This window comes from Pelodiscus sinensis, chromosome 2, assembly GCF_052426305.1.
Source record: "Pelodiscus sinensis isolate ZL-2025 chromosome 2, ASM5242630v1, whole genome shotgun sequence".
Classification (NCBI taxonomy): domain Eukaryota; kingdom Metazoa; phylum Chordata; order Testudines; family Trionychidae; genus Pelodiscus; species Pelodiscus sinensis.
This window is the reverse complement of record NC_143053.1, coordinates 65,221,445-65,244,153: the sequence shown is the minus strand read 5'-3', so window position 1 is coordinate 65,244,153 and position 22,709 is coordinate 65,221,445. Positions and strand designations below refer to the sequence as shown.

The 22,709-nt window shown below is 45.6% G+C and overlaps 1 protein-coding gene across 7 annotated transcripts in view; it reads left to right on the top strand.

Annotated features, from left to right (window-relative positions):
* The first annotated feature begins 4,361 nt into the window (after positions 1-4,361).
* FAM110B (family with sequence similarity 110 member B) overlaps positions 4,362-22,709 on the top strand; it is a 293,787-nt gene continuing 275,439 nt past the window's right edge. For 4 of the 7 annotated variants that reach the window (XM_006126146.5, XM_006126149.5, XM_075920664.2 and 1 more), the window contains exon 1: positions 4,386-4,983. The gene's annotated coding sequence lies outside the window, so the exon portion shown is untranslated. Of the gene's footprint in view, positions 4,984-8,077; positions 8,206-22,709 lie in introns of all 7 variants that reach the window. The other 3 variants (XR_016348757.1, XR_016348758.1, XM_075920661.2) reach the window with 2 other exon arrangements.

Below are 22,709 nucleotides of genomic sequence, written 5' to 3'. Positions count from 1 at the left end.
ATAAATCAATAAATAATATGTCAAGGTTAAATATAAATTGCTAGAGTTTTGTTTTGGGGATTTTTTACAAGTACTTATACAATAATTTGCTCTCAGACTGAAGCCCTGCATGCCAGGTTTCAGCTCTGAGGTAAATTTCATGGCCTAAACAAAACTCCCTGAATATAAGGTACTTAAATTTGAAAGGAAATAAATGAGACTCTAAAGCTATTGAATCAAAAGTGGCTACACTAAAATGACTAAGGTGAGATATTAAATGTACTATTCCACTCTTCCTAGAAGCACAAAGTGGCAGTTTAATGAAGCTATCCGTCATGTGAAGTTTAGGAGTAAATTTGTCAGTGAATAGTATAAGAAACAATTTGATGGACAGCTCTGTTTCATTATCAAGGACAGGACAGAAAACATACAGTATATATATAACAACATTTAGAAAGTTTTTGGCATATTTGTATAGCATTGAAGAGCTCTGTAGGCCTCTTCATAGAGGCTTTGTGCAGGGTTTTTGCGCAAGAAGCTTTTTGCGGAAGAGATCCTCTGAAAAAACTTCTTGTGCAAAAGCATGTCCACATCTCAAAAGTGCATCGCAAAAGCGATTCGCTTTTGCGCAAGGGAGCGTCCACACTGCATGGACTCTCTTGTGCAAGAAAGCTCTGATTGCCATTAACAGAATGACTATCAGAGAACCTGTGCTTTTCTCCGATAGGCTCTTTTTGCATAAGAAACCCCTGTTGAGCATCCACACATACCTTTTTGTGCAAGAATTCTTGCACAAAAAGGAGTTATTCCTCGCAGAAAGAGGTATACCTATACCACAATGACGTTCTACTGTAAATTTTCTTGTGCAAAAATGCGCTTGAGTTGTGGACGCTTCTTGGGTTTTTGCGCAAAAACGGCCATTTTTGTGCAAAAACTTTGTAGTCTAGACATAGCCAGAGTGTTTGGAAATGCTTACTTTCAAGGTCAGATTAAGGAGATTCAGAGCTCTTGGCATGCCATGAGATGGGCTCCCTTGTGTCTTCTCCCCTACAGCTGTGCTCCCTGATCCTTGGCCCTGTCTCCAACAGAAGGGGGAAGGCAGAGGAACCCCCCAATCTTTTCCAGAAAGGTAGTGGCAGCAACACTTCTTTCCCTCAGAAGCAACATCACAGCGTTCCTCCCAAAGTCTAGACAGGCAGAAATTCATCAGTCAGTGTACATCTGATTGGGTGGATGAGCGAGGTACACCATATTTCCCCTTCCCCCGTATGCCCTCTGCCTGCCACAAAGTTCTCTATAAGGATGTTGTTGACAGGGATCCCCTGAGCAGTAGGTCTTGGAGTTACTATCCTACCAAGGTATAAATAAGATGCAGTTTTCTTATTGTTTCAGGCTCTCTGCTGAGTCAGCCAAACTTCTTGCATTTATTACACTAGTTTCACATTTTTATGCTTTTATTCCCAATGATGAGGACTAGAAACCTTCTTTTTTAATTGAACGTTTAAGTTCTGGTGTAATCAAATGGCTGCAGGATCTGGGTCTCTGGCCATGATTGTATAGCTCCTATGTCTTAATTCAGGGGGTGGGCACTAATTTTTGCAGGGGGCCACTTAATTAATTTTGCTACATGGTCATGGGCCAGCTCCACCCCCACCACCCTCAGATGGGGTGGGACTTGGGGCAGAAGGGGCAGGGCTGGGGACTAACCTCCTTCCACCGCTATCTGGTATTGGAGAATTTAAACAAAGAAAAGGGACTGCAGCTCCTGGCCTCGGAGCTCCCATCCCTGTAGCTACCATGTTGCCTGGCAGCTGCCTAGAGTTGCTGCAGATGTTTAAAGGGCTCGTGGCTCTGGCCCCTGTCAGGGTAGCACCACAACTAGAAGCTGGGAGCCATTTAAATAGGATCCTGCTGCCTGAGACACCAGCCTGGAAATTCGGTGGCATGGACAGCAGGATATAAATAGAAAGCAGACAGATGTAGTCTGTGGGCAAGATCAAAGTGCTTGGCGGACCAGATCTGGCCCCTGGGCCGCATCTTGCCCGGTGCTGTCTTAATTTGACCCTGCTTACTTTTCAGTATGACAATATTCATTTCTTAACACATAAACCCTAAGTAATAGGGAGTTTTGCTGCTCGGTAATGGAATATATACAAATAACCTGTGAACAGGTTGTTGATATGCAGTGCAAGAACTCCTCCTAAATGTTAAGAGCTAGGATCAACACATTTGGTATGCAGCTTTCTCTTATAACTTAAAGCAAGGGAAGGGTTTAGTTGTCCCAGGACAAAGGGATGTGTCTGGAATATGACTGTTTCTCATAAAATGGAAAGGGAGGTTATACTGTAGAATGACCACAGGCGATCAAGTGCACTGGTAAGAGAGTGCATGGCTAAGGGCAGGGTTGTGGATACTGCCAGGCACTATACTCAGGTAGGGTTCCTGTGCTGGTGAGTTGATAGCCGGGCAGCGTGGCCTCCCGCTGCCCTGGGATCCACTAGCCAGGCACCACACCCCCTTGCTCTAGCCAGCCAAAGGAAGCCTTCACTTAGCCAGTACAGCCCTGGCCAGCCCTGAGGAGTTGCTGTCCAGGCAGTGCATTCCCCACCATCCTAGTCCTGCCCTGAACCCCCCACCCACCCAATGTCCTGCCCTCCACATTTTTACTCAAAGCCCTCTCACTCCCTCCTGATTACTACACCTCTGCCTCCTGCCCCGAGGCCCCCCACACCTCCCAACCCCCTGCCCTGACTCCTTCAACTCCCCCTTCTTTGAGCCCCCCCACCTCCTGCTCTGAGCACCTCAACCCCTAACCTTGACTCCTGCACCCCCACACTCTCAGCCCTGAGCCCCTCCTTAAGGACCTGAGCAACACTAGGTTAATGTGCTAATAATCAAATATATTAGCTGTAATAGTAGCTGCTACTCCTACACTGGTTTTTGGGGGGTCACTGAATCTGCATTTAGGGCTGCTGTTTACACTCTCTCAGCCCTCTTCCATTGTGTCATTGTGTTCAGGGCTGCCTCCTCCCCTATGTAATGTAGGAGGGTGCAGAGACCACTGTACACAGCCATTCTGGTTGTGCTCTTCTCATGCAGATGTCTGTAGGAGAAGGCCTACGCAATATATACCTAATTAAACTTCACTTCTAATGAATGGGATCTATTGTGATTGCAAAAGGAGTGAGAACCTGCATCAAGGGACAGTAAGACAAACTCAGCCAGAGAACTGGGTGAAGGGCTCAGATTAGAAATGTAGAAAAATAGGAGTATGCATAGGGGAAGAATGATTAAGTATTGTGAAAAGGAGAAAAGGTGTGTAAGAACAATCATATGGACACCTGGATGTGTAAATGAACAGGAAATGAGGGTAAATGAGTTAGTAAATATGTGACTAGTGAAGGTATAGGTACATGTGTGTGGCATAGACCAGAAAAACAGGAGTCTAAACAAGCTTCAAAGTGTATGTGTAAGAATTGCATTTGCTATAGCATCTGACGAAGTGGGTCTTTGCCCACAAAAGCTTATGCTCCAACACTTCGGTTAGTCTATAAGGTGCCACAGGACTCCTCTCCGCTTTTGCAGATTCAGACTAACACGGCTACTTCTCTGATGCTATAGCTTTTGTACATTCCAAAGATGATTGCTGTGAGTGCAAAATAAATATTCATTACCATCTGCGCTACTAAGATTGACAATTATGTAACAAACAGCTTAGTGTAAATTAGGAGTTACTACTGGTCAGTTCCTCAGAGGACATAAATAGGCATTGAAGTCAATGTGGTTGATTTACAGCAGCGGAGGTTGTAGCCCATTGTGTCATATGCATCTCTCAATACTCAACATAACCAGTTGACTCCATTCCAATGAAGCTCCTTTAGATTTTTCACTGGTGCAGTCTGACTAAAACATACCCCATAGCCCAATCAACAATGATCAAAATTAACTGCTTTGGTACATGAATTTCTCATTTCTTGTACCAAGGGAAAGTGAGCGTTGCTTTTACCGCCACACATGTTTTCAAAATTCCCCCTATGCTGCTTGAAACATCCCATCTTGGCTCAGTGGTATTTCACTAAAACCCATCTATTTCATAGTGAAGTAAGTTTTCTGGGGCCCACTTTCCAGGATCTGTTGGATGAAATTCTGGCTCCTTCTCCCTTTCCCCCATTGAAGGATCTTCTGGATAAAACGCTGCCCCATTGACGCCAATAACAAAACTCTTTTACAATGGGGCAAGATTATTACCCATTATTTTTTATCACCATTACTCCTTTAGAGACCGCGCTATTAAAATGTAGGCAGCAGGGGTCACGTCATCGTGGGCTAGCACTGGCATGGGGCTGCTAATCAGCTGCCACTCTAGCTTCACAAGAGCGTGTGCGGGCGCGCACAGAGACAGTGTGTGCCGGTGGAAAAGCCCGGCGCCAGCCCTGAACCCTGGCCCCGACCTCGGCTGCCCGCCCCGGAGCTAAGACCCCTTGCCCGCCGCGTCTGTGCTGCAGAGCCCGGCTTGGTTGCGCTTGGCTCGACTGAGGCTCCCCCCCAGCTGCTGCAGCCCAGAGCCTGGCTAGCTCAGCCCATTGTGTGTGTAGCAGCCCTCCCGCCCCCGTCCCTCCCCATTTCAGCGTGGACGAAACCATTGCAGCCCGGGCCGCGCCGCCAGACCTGCGGGGCCGTCTCCCGAGCGGCCGCTTCCTCTCGGCAAAGCAAAAGCAAGGCCAGGAGGCGGGCGCAGCCGCGTGGGAGCAGGGGGCGCGGGGCGCTGCAGGGCCCGTAGCTCCCCTCCGCGCGTGGGGGCGGTGGGAAGAGCCCGGCTGCCCTGCCTCCCCTCGCCGCCAGCAGCGCCCGGGAGAGTTTCATTCAGCGCCGGGAGGAAGCGCTGCCTGCCCGCCGCGCGGCTCGCTGCTCCCCTCCGCCTCCTCCCCTCGGCGGCGGCAGCTTCCCGCTGGAGGCCGGGAGCGGCAGCTACAGGCAAAGCCGCGGCGGTGCCCTGCAGGGAAGGTAAGGGCGCCGCGCGGGGAGGCTGGGCTGCGGGCGGGCTAGTCGGGAGCCGGGGGAGGCAGCGCTCGGCGCCGCTCCGCTGCACGCGCTCATTGTTGTGCAAAGTAGCTGCAGCTCCCGCTGCCTTCTCCCCGGGCAAGAGCTCTGCGCGGAGGCTGAGCTGTCGGCACATAGCCCCGGAGCTAGTTTCTGGAGGTATCGTCCATTTCACACCCCCCTCACCCACCCCCAGCATAATTCTGCAAGAACATCTGTGCGCCTCTGGATGGTTCTCCCCTCCCCCCAGTCCCACCCCCCCCCCCCCCTTCTCCCAGTCTCCAGCTTTTCCTCTTGCGAGGTAAGATCTGGTTCGGGTCTGGGGTTCTGACAGCAGGAGGTGGAAGTTTCCCCAGCAACTCGGGAAGCGGAAAGCTGTTTTTTTAAAGGGGGGGGGGGGGTTGGGTGGTTTTGTGCGTGTGCAGAGGAAGTTTACAGCCCTTGTAGAAAAGTTATGATGGAGAGATTGGGCAGAAGGTTTTGGGATGGATTTTCCTTGCAGGGTTAGATGTGTGCTGCTGGAGGGACTTGATCACTGATACTAAACTTAACGGGGGCAAATCCACTCAGCAGGAACCTGGTGCGTAGCTGGGAGGCTGTCGCTGGACGTGTCTCTCTGAAAGTTTCCATTCATCTGATTAATGCCACTTTGGGCCCTTTTAGGAATGTTTCAATATACTCACGTTCCTCGGTGTTTGTAAGCAGCAGTGGTGGCTTCGGAGTAGGGGAGGGAGAAAAACAACCATTCCACTCGTCTATCTCAGTAGTGCATAGTTTTCAGGATAAGATGCAGCAATGTGCTGGGAAACTCCTGCTGTCTTTGTAAGCCCAACTGCCTCTGCATAGTGACAAATTATGGTGCAATGTTTTATTCTTCTTAACTTAAAACCAGGTGGTTGTAGCTCCAGTATCAGGTCAAGCCTCACAACTTTTTTGAAAAACACCCCCCCCCCAACAACCTTGTTTTTTCACCATAACACTGCTCAGAAATAAAATGGTTCAGTTATTCCTAAATTCTTCATTAATATCAAGGGAAAACACATGGCCTAGGAGACAGAAATTCAGAGAGTAGCTGTTTAACTCTTCAGATGTTTTTTTCTGACTCAGAAAGAAGTGCATACTTCCTCCTCCAATTCCCTTTCTCTCTGATGCAGGGCAAAGCACAAGGCTTCTTCCTCTAGGTCAAGCTTATGCCCTGTTCAGAATCTGGTACACATCTGTCACAACATTACATGAAATTAGGTCTGGCTTTTTAAGGACTACTGACTAGTTTTTGTTTCAAGGGAGGAAGCTTAAGGTGAGGGAAGAGAGAAGACTTACCAAAAATAAATGTACTGGGATATTTTTCTATATTCCCTTTCCTGCTATTATTGTGATATAGATATAGACTCTTAGAAAATACTTGCTCAGAGCAATTGCTCAGAGTTCAGTGAAGTCTGTTTTTTTTTACATTACTGATGGAAAGGTAGTGATTTGGCATATGACCTAATAATGTGTGATGACTAGCAGGGAGGAGATATTTCATTCCTTCACAGACTATTTAAAAAACCTAGTCTAAGAAAATAGAATGTTCAATAATAAAACGTTACAGAATCTGAAAAAAGTATGTGCATTTAAACTTGTAACTTAATGTGAAAATTCATTTAATTTGCATGTTGATCCCTATTATCTCAGTGTTTAAGATAACGTAAGTGTGATCAATTTTTTATCTCAGACACACTGACACTGATTGGCTTCATTATATGTAATTATCCCTTGTATTTAAAATGACAACATTAGTTTTCTTGCCTAAAAGGCTTAACATGATATCTGGAAATATAGGTTTTTCTATAATTTAGCTATTGATTTTAAAAATTGGTGTTGCATTCCTAACTCTTCCATAAATTTCTTGGGTGACCTTGGGAAAGTAATTAAACCTTTAAGCCTCAAATCTCCACTTCTGTAAAATGTTTGTGTCTTTACCTTTTCTAATATATTGATGCTTAATGAACATTTGTAGACTATGGTTCATAGGGCTGTTGATATAAAAGTGTAAATTTTAATTTGTTACAGCAATGTTACATCACTTTTTATCCTACACACAAATCTGTTGCATGTAGTTAATAGAAGATGTTGCACTTACACAGCTTAGTGTGTGTGGGTAGACTTAGAGTAAGTGCCTCACTTTTAAATGTTCTGAAAAGATCAATTTAATCCATTCCTACAGGCTTGCATTACATTGAAATGAGGAAGGCAATTCCTGTAAGAATGAATTGCTCTAAATTAGGCCTGTCAAACAATTAAAAAAATGAACTGTGATTAACCAGAGTTAAAAAATGAGATTAATTGCAGTATTAACCAATAATAGGATACAAATTAAAATGTATTGTACATATTTTTTATTTTTTTCATTTTCAAATATACAGATTTCAGTTACAGCACAGATTACAATTTTATTATTTCTGATGATAAATATTTGCACTGTAAAAAATAAAAGAAATAGTAATTTTCAATTCCCCTCATATAAGTGAAAGTGCAATTTACAAATGTAGATTTATTTTTTTACATAACTCCAGTCAAAAAGAAAATAATTTAAAATTTTAGAGGCTACAAATGTACTCAGTCTTACCTCTTGTTTGGTAAACTGCTTCTCATTTACAATATCATCTGGAAGTGAGAACAGGTGTTTGTATAGCTCTATTGTAGCCAGCACTGCAAAGTATTTACGTTCCAGATACACTAAATGTTTGTGAGCCCCTTCATGGTTTGTCAATCATTCCAGGGAGCATGCTTCCATGCTGGTGATGGGTTCTGCTCAGTAATGATTCCAAGCAGGGCATACTGACCCATGTTCATTTTCATAATGCCATCAACAGAAAGCTGATTTTCTTTTTTGGTGATTCGGGTTCTATACATTCCGCATCAAAGTATTGAACTTTTAAGAGTGCTGACAGCATATTCCATGTCACCTCCTTGTCATATTGTGGAAGGTACTTCAGATTCTTAAACCTGAGGTTGAATGCTGTAGATTAAGATTTTTAGAAGTCTCATATTAGAAATCTTCTTTGCATTTTGTCAGATCTGCAGTCAAAGTGTTTTAAAATTGAACAACGTATGCTGAGTCATCATCTGAGACCACCATAACATGAAATATAAGGCAAAATGAGGGTAAATCATGGAGCAGGAGATGCACACTACTTCCCAGAGGTATTCAGTCACAAATTCATACCTTATTTTTTAACAAGAATCAACAGCATGGAAGCATGTTTTCTGAAATGGTGGTTGAAACATGAAAGAGCATACAAATGTTTACAATATCTTGCACGTAAATACTTTGCAACACCAACTACAAAAATGCCATGTGAATGCCTTTTCTCACTCTTGGGTGGTCTTGTAAATAAGAAGTGGGCAGCATTATCTCCTGTAAATGTAACCAGACTTGTTTGTCTTCATGATTGAGGGAACAAGAAGTAGGACTGAGTGGACTTGTAGGTGCTAAATTTTTACATTTTGAGTGCACTTGAGGGATGTTAAATTGAGGGTAATCAGCTAATCAAGTAGTTGATGGAATTTCCATCGACTGCTCAGTTAGTCGATAAGAGGGGGAAACTGCAGAGCCACAGCAGGGTTACCTGTCTCGGCTCGCTCCTGGTCTTCCCTGCTGCGTGTCTGCTTTTTAAATGTATTGAGAGCTGCCGGGCTCTTACTACATTTAAAAAGCAGAAGCGCAGTGGGTGGGGGGACCGACAGCGAGCCGGGAATCAGCTGACTCCCCGTTCGCGCCTGGTCCCTTGCTATGCCTCTGCCTCTACTGTCCCCACTCCGGAGATGGTGCTGGGGGGAACTGGCTTTGAAGTTGTCTTCCCCTGCACTGGCTTCTGCTCCCTCAGCCCCTTTCTGCCTCTCTCTGATAGAGGCAGCAAAAGAGGGGAAGTGACTATATGAGTCACTACACGACTACCTGATAAATAAGGATATGTTTAGTCACTTACATCCCTAATGCAGTTATATAATGAAAAAAATTAACTTGTTTTTTACGATAAAGTGACTGCTCTACAATACTTTGTATGCGGTGAATTGAAAAATACTTTTTTACAGTGCAAATATTTGTAATACAAAATAATACAAAGTGAGCAGCATATTCTGTATTGTAATTGAAGTCAATATATTTGAAAATGTAGAAAAACATCCAAACTATTTGTAATACGTTTTAATTAACATTCTATTGTTTTACAGTGTGTTAAACTGTAATTAATCACAAATAATTTCTTTAATTGAGTTACTTTGTTTTGAGTTAATCACATGACTAAACTGTAGGAATGTCAACATGTAGACAACTAAATGATTAACTGATAAGCCTGGGTTTATCGGTTAATCTTGCTGGCCAGATGCACTTCCCCCTGCCTGCTCCCCCGCTGCCTCCATGGTGAGGAGCTGGCTTAAAAGTTGGCTCACCATGAGCACCGAGTCTGCCTAAATGCCTCCCCATCCAATAGAGAGGCAGCAGCGCAGAGGATGAGGTGGGCAGGCAGGAGCCGATATGCATGGGGAGCTGGCTTTCAAGCAGTCTTCCCACACTTGCTGGCTCTGGGAACCTGCCTGCCCTTCCCTTTGCTGTCTCCTACAGAGACAGTAGCAGGGTGGGGGGATGACAGGCAGGAGTTGGTGCGTGGGGTAGCTGGCTTAAAAGCTGTTTCACCCCAGAACCAGCTCCGCGGTGCTGCCTGCTCCCCTCCCCGCTGACATCTCATGCGGTTACACGGCTATTCAGTTACACACTATCTAACATTCAATTACAAAACATCTAACTTTATTTGTGGAATAAAGAATTAGTGTGTTGTTTGCACTGCTAGATTAAATCTATGATGAATTGTTTTCTCTGAAATTTGCAAAGTGTCCAGTATCGTCTTTGCACAAAGTGATTAAAGACTGGATCCAATAAGCACTTAGGCATGTATTCATGGAACCTCAGTAACTAAAGTTAAGAATTAGCATTGCAGGATTATGACTAGTGCACAGAAAATGTGATATCTGGAAAGGATGGCAGTGATGTGGCTATGTAGCATTCTTCACAGTTACCAGCAGCCCCTTCTGAGGCAACATTTTTTGTCAATGCCCTTGGTCTTGAGAGATGTAGCTGAGATTTGACTTAGAAAATTACTCAGCATGGCAGGATTCCAGTCTAAAGGTCTCTTAAATTAGATGGTAATGTGTTACAGATTGATGTTTTATGTTTGTGTTAACTTCTGCTTCAGGATTTAATAGTCTCTGCAGGTAGCAAAGAGAGAGCTCAGTTTCCATCGAAACCTCATATGGCAAACTGTGGTGATGGTCTAGAGTGGATGTCCTGAGATCTTCAGCTGTAAGGCTTTTACAGAGATGCTTGTATACCATGCAGATAAGCAGCCATGTCTAAGGATGTTAAGAGATGGGTAATTGAGTAATCGTGTACTCGATACAGTTTGTATTGGCTACACAATTAGTTGATATGGGAAGGAGCTCAGAAGGAGCCACCCCTGCTGCGGCTCTGCAGTTTAAATGTAGTAAGAGCTGTGCGTGCAGGCAGTCCAGCTCATTCTACATTTAACCACAAAGCTGCAGCAGGGGTGGCTCCTGAACCCAGCGTGAGCCGGGACTGAGATGGGCTTGCTCAGTTCCAGCTCATGCCAGGGCCAGCAGCTCTTGTCTGTGGATAGCAGCCTCCCCCCAACACCTGTGGATAGGGGCTGCTGCCATTCCGCGCTGCTGCCTCTGCATCAGGCTCATCCTCCCCCTCACCCAACCCCCCCCCCCCCCCATGGACAGGGGCAGCTGCCACGGAGGAGCTGGCTCCCCCCAGCACTGCCTCCTTCTTCCCTTCCCGGTTGCTGCCTCCGATATAGAGGCAGCAAGGTTGGGGGGAAATGCGAGTAGTTGACTCAACTACCCAATAAGTTTAGTCGACTACCTGATAAGCTTAATCAGCTACTTTTTACATCCTTAACCATGCCCCCTACCTCTTCCATGCAGCTGCTGATCCATCCCCACTGGAATTAAGTTTCCTATGGCCTAAGCCACATGGAATATTTGTTGTAACTTTATCCTTGTGCAGATATTTTTTCACAAGATCCGATACCGTGGTCCATGTCATATATATAGTAGCCCAATGCCTGTGACTCTGTAACACTGAAACTCTGGCTGTTCCGTCTGGGAGGTGCTGTTGCCTCCTGCCATGGCGCTTGGCTGACTTCTGTGCTGCTCAGCCGGGCTGCCGCGTGGGAGCAAGCAGCGCAAGCAGCCGTTTGGGCCCCGCGCTCCCCATGCTGCATGGGGTGAGAGAGATGCATCAGGAGAGGACAAGAGAAACACAGAGTTAGAGGTGAGAGGGGGAGAAGAGGAAGAGAGAGAGGCAGGAGGCGGATGGATGAGAGTTGAGAGAGAGAGAGAAGGTGAGGCAGTAGGAGGAGGATAGAGAGAGAGGCCGTTTTTGCCTCTTGCTCCTGCGTCGCGGCCCGGCTGAGCAGTGCAGAAGTCAGCCGAGCGCCATGGCGGGAGGCGAAGGGGGGCAGGGCCTGGACTAGCGTGCATCTCCAATGGAGACAGAGGAGAGCAGAGAGAGAGTGAGAGGCAGGAGGGGGAGAAGAGAAAGAGAGAGACGGAGAGAGAAGCAGAAGGTGGAGGAGAGCTGAGGGGGGGGGGGAGGCAGTAGGAGGAGGAGAGAGAGAGATGGAGCGAGAGACCGGAGGCTCAGGAGAGAAGACCGATGTGGAGGAGAGACCTGAAAATCCCGTCTTATGACGGGCTAATTGGCTAGTTCATTATAAAAGGCTATACTACTTCATTATGATAAAATGATTGTAAGACCTACACATAACCTGGTAACTTGTATGTGTAAAGTTTTTGTGTTTGTTTTTTATTTTTACCAAAATAGTTACATCAGTAAAAACCCTGGTATGGGTGTAGTAACACTGGTATAAAGGTAACTTCCACTTTCTCCTGTGGAATAGCTACGGTAACTCAGTATATAAACTGTGTCCCAACTAGGAGAGTAGTTCTAACCATATACAGTAAAACTCCAATTGTCCGGCATCCAGTGGTCCAGCACTCCTGATGGTCCAGTACCAACTGGAACCTGGAAGTGCTCCGGGCAGTTGGACAATTGGAGCTGCTCCGCGCACCTTCCCCAAGTCCGCTGCTGCCGCTGCTGAAACTGACCAGCTGCGGACTTGGGGAAGCAGAGCAGAGCAGCTGGAGTGCTGCCGGGTTGGTCCCGCAGCTCCTCACCCCCCTGCTTGGTGCCCAGCAGCACCCCAGGTGCTGCTGCTGCTGAAACTGATGAGCGGTGGACTTGTGGAAGCTGCAGAGCAGAGGAGCTGGGGAGCTGCCAGGTGCCGAGCAGGGGGGTGAGGGGCAGCACTGCAGGACCAACCCGGCAGCACGCCAGCTGCTCTGCCCACCCTTCCCCAAGTCTGCCGCTGGTCAGTTTCAGCAGCGGCGGACTTGGGGAAGCCGTGGGGCAAAGCAGCTGGGGTGCTGCCGGGTTGGTCCTGCAGCGCCGCCTCTCTCCAGCACCTGGTTTGCTCCACTCCACGCCGTTCCCCGCCTGACCTCCTGCCCCCCAGGCCCGTCATAGCTCCCCTGCTGGAGTACCTCCTGATACTCCGGCATATCCGATAATCCAGCACCCTCTGGGTCCAAAAACTGCCGGATTATCGGAAGTCTGCTGTACTGGCATAAGTAAAGTAGTACACCATTCCAATATAGGGAAAACCTAAGTACATCGTGGTGATTTCCAATTCTATATGCAGATAGTTTACTACTTTGTATCTTTTCATATTACTTTTTTATTTCTTCAATTATTAAAATTAATATAATTTTCAGTGACTGTTCTTTATGGGCTTTTGACATGGTGAGAATGTGAAATCTCATATTGTTATTGGAAGCTTTCAGTGTGGGAGCATTCCTAGGAGGGTAAAAAAAGTAATGTGACTCTTTTTCTGAAAGTACATTTCTGTATTCCAAATTGGAGATATTACTGAAATTTCAGTTAAAGTAATGAAATAAACTGACAAAGTAAAAAAAACAAACAAACAATTTCCATGCCAAAAAAGTGCTTAAACCACAGTTAAGTTTGTAAACTACATAGACGTCTTGATTAAAAAAATCCCTTAAGTATATATTGCAATTTTCTTAAACACAAACTGAAAGTTCAGAATTAAGAGTACATGTAAATGTCTGAAAGTAAGGAAAGGCACAGTTCATGTAATCCAAACAATTTTAATCCGGCTCCACTAACACCACCCCTTGAACAATAGAAACAGGAAACAATTCTGTAATAATGGTGTCACACACAGGCATTCTGGTAACTGAATGAACACTCTTGCTGCCCTACTCCACCTACTCTCTTGAAATGCGATGTGGTTATAAAAAGCCTGTCATATGTTGCGGGTCAGTATTTATGTTCTGTGATGGTTAATGTTAGTTTCCCAATGCTTATTGGATAGTTGACACACTAGTTGACTAGTCGCTCCCCCACCTTGCTGCCTCTATCAGAGGCAGCAAGCTGGTGGGAGGAGAGGAGGAGTTGCTTCAAAGAGGCAGTGAAGACCCTGGGCTCCACGCAACACTGCCTCTTTGAAATGCCGCATACAGCCTGGGCCCAGATGGGTGGTCCCCCGCCCATGTCCATGTGTGTTATTAGATTGGGGTACGGACTACTCTCTTATTCTCTTGGCTTCTGTGACCAAGGGATGCTGTTCCAAGAAGGAGGACTGATAAGCAGGGTTGGGGTTCACATTTTGAGAAAGGAGAAGAGAGTATTTGGACACAGACTGACTAACCTAGTGAGGAGGGCTTTAAACTAGGTTTGATGGGCGCAAGTGACCAAAGCCCACAGGTAAGTGGAAAAACGTGGTGACCAGGAAGATGGGTCAGAAATGGGAGGGAGCATGGGCTACAATAGTAGAGATAAAGGAGGGACAAGGCAGAACTGGGGGGCAAAATCAAATCAATATCTTAAAATGCCTATGTACAAATGCAAGGAGTATGGGGAATGAGCAGGAAGAACTTGAAGTGCTAATAAAAGAACACAACTATGAAATAGTATCATAGAGACCTGGTGGCATAATATACGTGATTGGAATATTGGTATAGAAGGATATAGCTTGCTCAGGAAGGATAGACAGGGAAAACATATTAAAAATGTACACACTTGGACTGAGGTGGAGATGGATATAGGAGACAGACTTGTTAAGAGTCTCTGGGATAGGTTAAAAGGGGGGTACAAAACAAGGATTAGGGGTCATGCTAGGGGTCTAATACAGACCACCTACCCAGGCAGAAGAGGTGATGAGATTTTTAAAAAAACTAACAAAATCATCCAAAGCACAGGATTTGGTGGTAATGGAGGACTTCAACTATCCAGGCATATGTTGGGGAAACTAACACAGCACGGCACAAAAACAGGCTTAAAAGCTGGTTCCCCCAGCACCATCTCCATGGTGTCACTGGGGACTACATTTATTTCAGAAGGTAGAGAAAGCTACTGGAGGGAAGCTGTTCTAAATTTGATTTTAACAAATAAGGAGGAACTGGTTGAAAATTTGAAAGTCGAAGGCAGATATTTAAGAGCGTGTTGGATAGACATCTATCAAGGATGATCTAGATGGTGCTTGGTCCTGCCGTGAGGGCAGGGGACTGAACTTGATGATCTCTCAGGGTCGCTTCCAGTTCTAGCATTCTGTGATTCTATTTCTGCCCTGAATAACCCTGCTAGTTTGTGTGTTTTTGAAACCACATTTTCCTATTTTAAAAACTCTCTCCCCTCTTGCTGTGTGGGGTGGAAATCACTAGTCAGGAAGGCTTGATTTAATCATGGTTTTCTACATAAGTGCATTCTTGTTGGTTGTTATAACCTTAATACATATTCTTCACAGTTCAGATATAGATGTAGTTTTCATTTTCAGAAACACTTATACATTTTTAAACTGATTTATTTTGAAAACTTTTCAGATTAGTTTTTCAGCTACATTAGAAAATGAATGATTGGTCATTTCATTTACCAAAGATAATTGAAGCAGACAGTTAACCTCCCAAAGACTTCATAAATATCTCCAAATCAACAGGTTAATCGTTAATATTTTGAGAATTTTCTTGCTGTGCTGTATTAGAAGGAGAACATCACCAGACAGACATTCAAATTGCTTTATTTAACAAAACAATGTCATGTATTCTGGATGTTTTTCTCCCAACAGCAGACATATATTTTAACAAAATACTCATATGAATTTTTGAATATAGTTAAACATTCACGTTTTTTTATAATGGTTATTTTTGTTATAATTGTTTTTAGCTAAAATAGCTAAATTAAATATTTAAAAAAATACAAATACAAAATTGACTATGTCTTTTGCAGGTAACTCGGTTGTCTTCAGCTTCATTTTCCTGTTTGTTCATAATCTGCAAAAGAAAAACAAGCTTTCCTGCTTTTTCAGGTCCCAAATGATTTCTCAATTTGGAATTAATTAGTCTGAGAAAAGAAAATATTCTATCTGCACTGGCAGAAGAAGCTACTGCTGTTAAGTGAATTTATCACTTCAACAGTCTCTGAATATATGTGCTTAGCGCCGGCCCGAGGTATTCTGACGCCCCGGGTGTGCGGTGCTGCCACCGGCCGCACGGTGCATGCGTGGCCCTGCCCGTGGGGAGCGGGCCCGCCCCCCTAGGGTGCGCAGGTCCGCCCCTGGGGCGCACAGCACATGCACGGCCCAGCTATAGCTGCTGGCGCGCAGCCTGGGGCCCGCCTCTAGGGCGCATGGCAGAAGCGCAGCCCGGCTGTTGCTGCTGGCGCATGCGCCGGGCTATGTAGGATCCCACGGCCGTGGGGGGAAGGGCGTTGCTGGCTGGCACCGTAGGGATGCGGGTGGGCCGGCGCTGCGGGAGCCAGGCACCCCCCATTGGTTAGTGCCCTGGGCAGCTACCCGGCTCGCCCATGCCTCCATCCGCCCTTGTAAGTGCTTATGTGACTTCCACCAGTTTACTGGAGTGTCTTTTTAAAACCATCATCAGCAAGTATATATTTCTTAAATGGCTCACCGTTAACACTTAAGATTATTATAGTTGGCATTATGGAGGGATGATTGCTGGATGCTCAAGTCTTAGCCAACTCCTCTTCTTCAGCTGTTAAAGTTCGACCCTGGTCCCGAGTGTCGAGAATATTTGCAAGAAAATGAGTATTCTGCCCCCAACCATCTTCTATTAATTGAAATTTAGTGCTTCTAGAGAGAGTAAGGGATTGACTCTGCGTATACAAATAAACAGAGGGACAATAGAGTATATATTGATTTACTTGAAAATCTTTTTGCTGTTAACAAGCATGTTATCTTTGGAGATATAAATCCATAGTTTGAGAACTGCAAAACAAAGTATCTCTGATGGTACCTTCTAGACTTAGCACTGAGTCCCATCGAGTGAATAGAAAGGTTAACTTAAATAATCTGTACAGAACCCCCTGAAATCCCATAAAATGGGGTCCCTAATCCATAAACTATTGGAACTTGTTTATAAAATTTTTCTTAAACATTACATGAGTATATTGTCTCATACTATAGAATTCCCTATTCCATGATGAGATATCTTTGAGCTATAACGTATCTTCACTATCTTTAGGTAAATTTTTTTCTCAAAAAGCATTTAATAAAAAAATCTGATTTTTAATTTAAAAATGTATTTTTATCCACCCTGTTGCTATGTGGAAGAGCCACATAAGAAAGGATAAATTGATTCTAATGAAATAGAACGTGGTGTTGAATGCACAACTGAATGAATTAGAAAGCAAAGTTAATTTTTTTCTCTAATCTTTGTTATAGTAACTTTAGTAGTTACTTGTAATGGTAAGAAATACATGTGTGTGAAATTTTAATTTGACTATTTCTTTAAAGTTTGTATATGGTAGTTGCATTGTATTGCACAAGAATTTCTTCTTAAAGAATGAAATGCCATCTTCCTTTATTTAGATTTAGTTGTAAGATGAGTGTCACTTCTCCATTCCTCATGTCCTTCCCCCAAAACAAACCTGCAGTACTTTAACAAAAGTAGCTTTGCTTTTATATTTGTTATATGAAATTGCATAACTCCTTTGGGAAAACGTCTTCCTCTCACAGGAAGAGTCAGAACTCTTTAAGCCAAAAACCTAACAGACAACACAACATTTATTAGTTGTACAGTGTTAGATTATCCAAGATAAACTCTTTCTCTGGTTTACTGAAGGAAAAAGTGCAAATTATAGAAAGCTAACACACAAATTGGCTTACTTTCATTTCAGAGTATACAGAATTAGATGCACTCTCTGATTAAATTTGCTGTGTTATAAGGATGTCAAATTGAAGGAATGTTTATGGTAGTCCTTTGGATTTGCACCTGTGTAATTGTGAGTGGAACTTGCAGAGGATTTTTTAAAGCAGTGCTTGGCAAGAAAATTGTATGCCGTCTTTTTGGCCACTCAAGAGTTGAAAGTATTAAAAACTAGGGGTAGATTGAACCCCAAGATCTTTCAGCTATCTTGGAACTCAGGCTCCAGCTATGTACTCAAGCACCAAATTTTTTAGAAAACAGCTGTTGTATGAAGCAAATGCCAAAGGTTTCTGAAACTGAAATGATTTACTAGTGCTCAGCAAGGAATCATGCTGAATCTGTGTGTTGAACACTCAATAATAGAAAAAACAAAAACCAAAGTCCTGAAGAAATGCAAGGTGATAGGGATGTTAGCATGTAATTGAATAATCATGCAACCACATGAAATTTTAGCAGTTACAGGACTCTATCAGTCCCTGGAGGTGGGGATGGCAGCCAGTACGCTCCCAGCCCCACTCCCAGGGAATCCCCCCTACTACCCTGCACTGCTGTCTCTCTATTGGAGGCAGCAGTGCAGAGTGGCAGGAGGCAGCCAGTCCCCAAGGGGAGCCAGTTTAAAAATTGGCTTTCTTTGCAGACTGGCTCCCTCCTGTCACCCCATACTGCTAACACTGATACAGAGGCATCAGCACAGGGTGGAAGCAGCCCCATCTGTGGGGATGGAGACTGCTCTGTGGCAACAGCCCCTGTCTATGGAAGTGGTCTGACCTCCTCATGGATAGGGGTTGCTGCCACGGAGAAGCATCTCCCGTCCCACTCTGCTGCCTGCTTAAAAGCCAGCTTCCTGTGCACATCGGCTCCCGCCTACCCCCCCTTATCCTCCACGCTGCTGCCTCTCTATCAGGGGTAGGGGTAGGTGGATCTGGTACTCTTGGGGAGCTGTCTTTTAAGATAATAGAGGCAGCAAAGGTGGGGGAGTGTATGTACTCAACAAGATTAACCATTAATCATTTAGTTGTCTATATCAGAGGTCGGCAACTTATGGCAACGTGCCAATTTTCTGTGGCACGTGGGGTGGGACCCTGCGCTGAGCTCTGTGTCCCTGGGGCTGGGGCTGCCCCTGCCTGGTCTGGGCGTGGAGCTCCTGGGAACTAAGGAGCTAGCCACCGCCTCCTGCTCATGCTATAGACTCTGCTCTTACCTCCGGGAGGGGGTGGGGCTGGGTTTGGGGTTGTTCTGCAGATCCGGGCCGAGCAGCCAGTCACATGTGGGATGCATCGCGTTGCTCCCTGCCAGCTGAGTGCAGGGGTGGGGAGCCCCTTCCCCAGCACCCTGCTGGGCTAGAACCAGCCCTGGGCTCTGCCCGCCCCAGCCCTGGAGCCATAGCATGCAGGTGAGAGGCAAACTCCAGGCAAAGACCTGGGCTGGGCAGGAAGGTGACTCTGTTTCCCCCTCCCAACTTCTCCTCACCTCAGCGCTGCTCCTGGGGACTGCGAGTCTCAGCACTGTTGCCCTGTCGGTATGTGTGCTGAGGGGAGCAGGGATGTGGGGGCAGGAGGGGAGCGAAGAAGGACGTGGGGGAAGAATCGTAGGGGGTAGAGGTGGCACTGAGGAGGACGGGGAGATGCGAGGGGATCAGGCTGGGGGGGATCATGGGGCTGAGGGGAGCAAGGCTGGAGCAGAGAGAAGATGTGAGGGAGGGATACAAGTTCCTTTTGCAGAAGCTGCACTTCCCTTTATTCCCCACTCTTGCCTCCCTTCCCCCATCACAGCATGTCCTCTTTGCACCTTATCATTCTGCGTGAAGGAGAATTTCAGCCTGTTTGCAGGCGCTGCCGGAAAGCTGGCAGGTCTGTACATTGTTCAATAATCTGTAGCGCCCCTTGGCATTAGGCCTGAGACATTTTCTCCCCTCCAGGTATCCAGAAGAATAACTGCTTTTAATGCCAGTGCATATTTCTGCTGGCAGCTCAGACCTTCAAATTAGTTATTTTCCTCCAACGCTCTGAGCTGTATCTGTCCGGGACTCCTTGCTTCTCCATGGGTCAGTCTCCTCCAGCCCCTGTTCCCTCAGTTACTGACAACTCCTCATTGGGATTGCCAGGAAACAAGCTGGGCCAAGGGAGACCTCTCTCCTCCATGATTCTGAATACTTGCTGGCTTAGGATTTTTAAGCTAAATAGCTGCTTCAACATCTACATATAAAAGTGAATCAATGTTCTTCTTTTACTTAGTTTCAGAGCATATAGTTGCCAAAGGAACTACAAATCTCCATCATAACCCAGAAGGTCACCAGTGTTCTTTCCCCTTCCACAGGTAATACAACAATCAATCAGCCACAAAGGTTTTGATGTGCAGCTATTTGGGTGCATTCTCACCCTCTCACCTTTTCTGGTTATGCCCCCAACCTTCTCCTGCTCCCAAGTATCTCTTGTACCCACACCCTGTCCTGCCACCAAAGTCCCTTCCAGACCCTGCCCTCCTCACGCTCTCCTGCACACCATCCCACCTCACCCCCTTCTGCATACCCATCTCTGTCCCCTTGCTAGCAGTCCTGTCCCACACACTGAATCCCCTCATTTTTGTCCTCCCCAGAGCCTAAGGGGATCCCCAGAATCCACTAATCCTGGAACCGCAGAAAAGTAAATTAGGCCTATGGGAAGCCCTAAACCTCAGTCCTCCCTGTCCCTTCCCCTCGTCGTGTGGGGCTGGAACGCCAGAAGAGTGAGGTGTCTCAATTGGGGGCCACATCAGTGAGGGTTGGGGGTTTTTGAGCCGTTTGTTTGCGTCTCACTTGTGTGGTTCCCAACTGATTTTTCTGTGGGTCAGTGGCCCCCAACCCAAAAAAGGTTCCTGTCCCTGCCATAAATAAAACATTGAAACCTTTTATGTTGGACATAAATTAATATTTTACTTTATTTAAAATGAAGTTTGATAAACTAACATGAGAAAGTTAAAATGCTTAATCTGTTTAACAATTTAAATTAAACAGTTTCCCTAACTGCAGCTGGTTCAGAAAATATGGTCACCGTACCCAACCTGCTCCTATCCTCCCCTTTTTCTCCCCCAGCACACAGATATGTAAATAGAAGTGAGTAAGTTAAATCTTGGCATGCCACTTCTGAAAGGTTGCCGAACCCTGGTCTATACATTGACATCCTACAAGATGATATATCTTTTCTAATTTTCCTGTGTAGACTTTGGGAGGAATGCTGTAGAAAAGGAATGCCCAACAAATCAAGGGCTGTACAATTCCTTTTCTCTCAACTTTTGTCATAAAAGTACAAGATTGTATCAGTTGAAGCAGTTATTTTCCAAAAGTCCCTTGGACAGCATTTGGGAGCCACGACTAAAAAAAAGAAATGGAGAATCCTGCTCCATTAAGGCAAAATGATAACAGAGAGCCTAGCAAACTTTCAGGCAATAGCAGACCGGTGGAATTTGACCATTGGCCTACTACCACAGTATAGACCTATCCTATCGGCAGGGCTCGACAAATAATGCAATCTACTAGCCAGGTAGATTGCAACCTGGAAGAGCTAGGTTCAGGTGATCTGCACATGCGCAGATCACCGTACAGTGCGGCTGGCGAGCGGGGCTCGCCACAGTTCAGTAAGCCCTGCCTATAGGACATGCCCATCATATGGGGAATTAGTGTTCTGAACATAATAGCGCTCCCCAGGAATAACTGACACCTTCTGGAGCATCCCGGCAATACATGAGAAATGTATTAATTCCTTTTAAGGTTTTAGTCCTCCCCAGATTCACAAGATTTAGTATGAAAAGTTGTATCACTCCATAGCATTCAATGTTTTCATGCAAAATGTAACAATTTTTAAACCTGATGTTGCCGTAGAAATGTCCGCGTTCCAGTTCTTTGAGTGATGGTCTCTGTTGTAGTCCATTGGGGGTTTATGTGTGCATGCTAGTATCTGGAGCAAGAGAACTTGAAAATAGAAGTGTCCATTGGTCCACGTACGCGTCCTTGCTTTGCCTCATGCGTTGTCCCTAGCGATAACGAGTGGGGAGACTGACTGTGCCCAGTCCTTCTTACCATTATGTGGTCCAAGAAAGATCTACTAGTGTACTCACTGGACTACAAATAGGGACCAAGCATCTCAAAGAATCTCCAGTTGCAGTCCAGTAGCCTCCTCTGACTGTTTACTGCTGGTTGTCAGTGGAGGACTGGCAAGTGTACTGCCTTCCAGAATTACTTCTCTTAATTGTACTGGCATGTCTGTTGTTTCTTCTGGTGCCCTAGAGGGGTACTCTGATGCTGGGTTATCTTTCATGCGAGCACCCTCTTCTGTTAATGGAACTTAGGGTATGCAGAGGTGGAGAATATTGTAAATTGGAAATTCACCAGTTGCCTCACCTGGCTTAGTCCTCCTGTCTACAGACCCTTTAAACAACAGAGGTCAGATTTTCACTCAACTCCTGATAGGAATGAGGATACAGTAGAAGGGAGATTTTCTCCTCAGGCTCTTCATGTATCAATACTGCAGCACACCATCTGCTTTACAGGGGATGTAGGAGAGTGATCCCTAGGGATGAATTAACTTGTGTAGAGGCTGATCTTATGGCTTATTATGAGAATTCAGAGATAGGGATGTAAGCGACTAGTCAACTAGGGTATGTCTACACTACCACCCTAGTTCGAACTAGGGTGGTTAACGCAGGCAACCGAAGTTGCAAATGAAGCCCGGGATTTAAATATCCCGGGCTTCATTTGCATCTTGCCGGGCGCCACCATTTTTAAAGCCCCAGTAGTTCGGAATCCGTGCCCGCGGCTATACGTGGAACGAGGTGTACTGGTAGTTCAGATTAGAGAGCCTAATCCGAACTACCTACTCCGTTCCGCGTGTAGCCGCGGGCACGGAGTCCAAACTAGCGGACATTTAAAAATGGCGGCGCCCGGCAATATGCAAATGAAGCCCGGGAAATTCAAATCCCGGGCTTCATTTGCAACTCCGGTTGCCTACATTAACCACCCTAGTTCGAACTAGGGTGGTAGTGTAGACATACCCCTAGTGACTTGACTAGTCGTTCCCCCTCCTCCTTGCTGCCTCTATCTCCATGGGGAGGGCAGGGAAGGCAAAGGCGTAGTGGGGGACTGGGCACAAGCCGGGAATCAGCTGATTCCTGGCTTATGCCCGGTCCCTTCCCTCCCCCCTTCCCCCACTGTGCTTGTGGTTTTTAAATGCACTAAGAGCCTGGTGACTCTTAATACATTTAAAAGCCAGAGCTGCAGTGGGGTTAGCTCTCAATCTAGGAGCTAACCGTGCTGTGGCTCTGCAGTTCTCCTACTTATCAACTAATTGACTAGTTGATGGAAATTCCATCGACTAGTCGATTAGCTGATTAAACGCCATTTAACATCC